The sequence below is a fragment of the Pseudomyrmex gracilis genome, unplaced genomic scaffold, assembly GCF_002006095.1.
Source record: "Pseudomyrmex gracilis isolate BER0280 unplaced genomic scaffold, ASM200609v1 scaffold_1127, whole genome shotgun sequence".
Taxonomy (NCBI): Eukaryota; Metazoa; Arthropoda; class Insecta; order Hymenoptera; family Formicidae; genus Pseudomyrmex; species Pseudomyrmex gracilis.
In genome coordinates, this window is record NW_018021711.1 from 18,186 (window position 1) to 23,129 (window position 4,944).

A 4,944-nucleotide genomic window follows, 5' to 3' on the forward strand; every position below is an offset into this window, starting at 1 on the left:
GTTACATCTAACCAACAATCTATATATAATAATAGAAACTTTTTTTTCAAGCATACCACGGTCAGAAGAATTTCGAGCAAAACACATATAAGTGCGGTACACGCGCCTTTAAGTTCGCTTTCCTTCAACGTTATCCATCGACGTTTCCCCTCCAGACCGGCGGAGCGACGGAGACAGCACCTGGATGCATATCGTTCCGTCCTTTAGAAGACGCGGACAACTCCTCTCACAGAACGCTGGGTCTATTTATATATAAGTCTATGGTCCTGTGTGGCGTTGATTAAATAGATATATACGAGTCGTAACTCACTTCATTGACCAGAATGTAGGTCCGTGAACTGCATTCGATTCTCGCGCTCCGGAGGAGCAATTAATAAAATCGCTATTGTATAGTTTGACGTTTCGCTCGCGTGAGTGTTATTGTTCGGATAAATTGTCAACTAGGCGAGTTAGAGTGAAGAGAAACGAGATAACGTGTGGTTTTATTTAAGAAATGATAAGAACAATTGCGCGTTATTCGCGGGTTATTCCATTCGAAACGTCCGTCCAAAATATAATAACGCGGAATAAGACGCGGATTTTGAAACTGAGATCGAAAGCCGGTGCACGACGACTCTCGTGTGCCCGAATCTAACTCTTGTTCGTAGAATTGGGACCATGTGTGTGTCGCGCGGCTTTTCGTCAAAGAAGGATCAACCAGGAAGGAAGTTTAGCTTCTGGCCTTTCCGGTTGATCCTTCGGTTCCGAGGGTTAGGGTTGATGAAAGGACCGCGTTAAATCGCGAACATCTTGAAAGCGTCACATTGATGTTCGACGAGGATGTTTCCTCGTGGTTTATCGGAAATGAAACCCGAAAGTCCTTTGATATTTACTAATAATGATATTTCTTTTTGTTTGTGCGCGTTCTTTTTGTTTTTTTAAACGATGTTTCATCAAACATCGTCGTTGTGTGTTAAATACGTGTGTAAAATATTTGCATTTATAATATAAACACAAGACACGTTCCCGCGGTTGAATGAATGGCGATCTTTTTGTTATAGATCGAATCTTACGTCAGCGCGTGTAATAAAAAAAAAAAAAAACAAAAAAAAAACACGTACTTCGCGCGAAATGAAATAAATCTTGTTCTTCGCGTACATATTCATTTCTATATAAAAAAGAATCCGCTGCATTTCAGCTTCACCGCTGTCTTTATATTACGTGTTTGCTTTTCCGTGTTTCGAATATGGTGAGAGAAATCGGTTTTTATTAAAAATCGGTTTCCAATATAAAAATCGATTGTATTAAATTTCTATACACGCGATGACTCTTTTTGCGCACGTGGAAACACGAGCGCGGCTTTACACACACGCGTCTTCGCGATTCTCGTAATAAAATAAACGGCCAATCTCACAAGATCCTTATAGCACAAGGGAGGATTTTTATTATTTATAAACTCATTCAACGAGATTTTCCGCTCATCCCTTTATTTATGAAGCCAGAATGACGGGCCGTGTATTTGATATAGTTCGCGAATGTTATATTTTCGATTGTTTCTTGGTTTAAACACACAAGTAAAAGAAATAACTTTCATTATCGGTTTCTAATAAGTCACAGATCCGGTGGATATGAGTAAGCCGCGATGAAAATTAAACTCCGAATGTTTTGGTCAACACAGGAAACAATTTATTTTAAGAATGTTTTTTTTTTTTTTTAAACTTGTTTCTACAAAACTTGCAAACACTGTGGTTTGCGAATTTTTTTCCTTTTGTAAAAACCATGCGTATGTTTTTTCTCCACGATCTCGTCCGTTTCGAAGCAGACAGCGCTTGTCTTTCGGAAGATATAATAAGAAGATTTGCATCTAAATATTATGATGCTCGTATATACAATAACGCTCGAGCAATAAAAATGCGTGTATTTAAAATTAACATATTCTTCAGAGGAAGATGCCATGTAATCAGGAAATATATTTTCGGGACGAAAGCAAACGCGCAAATAAAAAAACGAACGAGCAAAGTCGACTGAATATATTTAGACGGCATATAAATGTTCTCGATTCAGTCAATTCGCATAAACACAGAGAGCCGCAGGTAAAAAACGTAAAGTTTAAAAACACAACTTTTAATCAAGTTGTTTTTAAAAACTTTGTGACAGAAAAACGCTCTCATATTACAAGAGTGAGATAATATCGCATTATTTCGCTCTCGTAAATTGGACACATCGATCTCATTGGGTGAATGCAATCATTATCGCGCGACCTTTTATTTCTGATGTCGCGTTGGAGTCTTTGTACATTCGACGACGAGTAAACGAAACGCTAATTTGTTCTCGGAAGTTTTGACCGGATGACTACTCGGAGTAATTGGATTGTTCCTCACCCGTAACGAACTTGATTCAACCGTGGTAGAGAGAGTGCCATTTAATACGCTTAAAACTTAAAGACGATATAGATCTATTCAATCTAAACAGAGTCGCAAACCTAATCTTCGGAAATTCGGAAAACACACTGAGAGATAGAAAATAAATTTCTAAGTACATCTAACTTGTGCGCACGTGCTCTCGAAGTTCATTCTATTTTTCAATTCTCTATTTCTCAATTTTCCGGATTTTCTTATTACAAGATTTCGTTCGACGGACATTGAATAGTTTCGCAATTTATAATCCTTTCGAGAGCATTATCAGTTTATTCATTATTTTCCCTTTTCTTTCTCTCTTCTGAGACTCCACAACTTTCTTTCTACTTATTTCGCTGCAGAGTGCAACATAGTTTGAATTACTATTTCGACGGCATTTTCGCTGTGCACTCGCGCAATTTCTGATATCTGCCGCGGAGCTGACTCGCATAAAATGAAAATATTTGTCGACGCAACTTTGCGAACGAAAACTCATCTCTTCCGGAAAGATATCGATAACGCTGTAAAGCATCTCGTAAGCATTGTTGTTTTATCAAATATATAAAATTTTCCTTCGTGTTTCGCAATCTCTCAAAAGTGACAAATGCGAGAAATAACAAATATATTGTTTGTTAATGTAAAGGTTTCTTGAGCTCGGAATTTAATAAGTAGATGTTGAAGGTCGATGTGAGCTCGAACACAGTAGTTGATGTGTAAGAGATGTGTGTTTTTATTAACTTAAGTGTAAATTGTATACGTTTCGATCACATTAGATTATTGTTTTTTGTTTTTATCATACTGTTATATTGAAAAGATGAAGATTTATCGAACTGCTAAATTGTGACAAATAAGTAGCGCTATGTGGTGCATCAATTTAACGAAATATTATTACATTCTCCAAGGATATACAAAGAAAAATAAATATTATGTACTCTCGTCTAAATATCTCACACGCATTAATCTTTATTGTACACAAAACCAAATTATAACATTCGTTTTTCCCTTACGTAATTCAGCCGTTACGTTTTAATTGATATAGTATGGCGGGAAAGTTCCCTGCACTTGAATCTTTTTTTTTTTTTTTTTTTACCGGAGAGACTAGTCGCTTGTAGATACGATCCGCCTCTTGGTTTACTGTGCTCTTGATACTTTTTCCCTTCGCTTTTAATCCCTCCCTTTTTAATGCGTTCCCATCCACTTGTAGCCGCGCTGGCCGGTAATGCACGCGCGTCTTCTCGCCCGAAAGCGCCGCTTCGTGTTCGTCCATATATTCATTCGAATCGTAATCCAACGCGGCGAGGGATTCACGAGCGGTCGACCGCGATTAATAATCAGACCTCGCTAAGAAACGTAAAATGTTTAATCGCGGAGAAACGTCACGACATTTCTTTTCTAATTAATCGACCGCGCGCTTAGCCGGTATTAATTAACGCTCGGATTATTTCGTAGTAGGACGTTGTACGTATGCAACTTTGTGTTTCAGCATCGAGCGGCAAAAGCCGCGCTTTGCGCGTTCAGATATCTGCTCGCGGAATACTCCGATTAATCCTCATTCACTCGTAAATTTCACCGCATGAAGCGCGAGGCGAAGATTTTCGTTTTAATTAATCGACAACGATATTAACGAAGGAATCCCTGGTAGGCCCCGGCGAGCGCTTCGCACGGAGCTTCGTAATCGATTTCATATTTGAAACGCCGAGCCGCCCTTCAGCGCAGCCGCTTTCGCGCGAGATGCTTTCTGCGCGATCGTGAATTATACTCCGACGTTCAAAGAGCAGTAGGCTGCCGCAATCAATCCGAGGACCCCCCTACAGTCTTGCACCCGGTGGTCTACCCTCTATGATACACGTCTCACCTCTCTCTTTCTCTCTCTCTCTCTCTCTCTCTCTCTCTCTCTCTCTCTCTCATCTATCTATCTCTCGCAGAGATACCATCACGAACGCGCGATTCTGTTTGTTGACGACGCAAGCAACATCGCGGCAACGTCTCTCAACGCGCAATCAACATCCCACGAGCATCAAACATTGTGCGGTATATACGATTCCCTGTAGCATTGTTTGATCATGGTAATTACGGGAGACCCGAGCCAAGTGCTCCGACAAAAGAAGCAAAGAGAGAAGAGGATGAGAAGCAAAGGGAAAACGGCTTAGGAGGCAAGCGCGGTTTAACTCTTTCTCTCTCTCTTTCTCTCTCTCTCTCCGCTTGTTCTGCCAAAGGAAGAAGCTTTGAAGAGAAAAACGTGCCGGCTTCGTACGCTCGTGCCTCGCCTCCAACGCGGAGAGGAGGCATCGCACTCGATAAAATATCGCGATAGGGATAAAGGTAAACCCCTCGCGCGCGCCGCGCACGCATGAGAGAATGAACGACAGGAGAGAGGCGCGAGAAGAAGCCTGTGTAATTCTCGTGATAAACGGCATACCGCACGGGGCGATAAATAAAGAGATTAATCTCTTAACAGAAGAGAGATGAAAAAAAAGCGAGTCGGAGTTTTTCTCTCGCGTCGGAAAAGCCGAGTGTCGTTTTTTCAAATTTTATCGGACGTTTAGGGTCTCGATGTGTATATACGTGA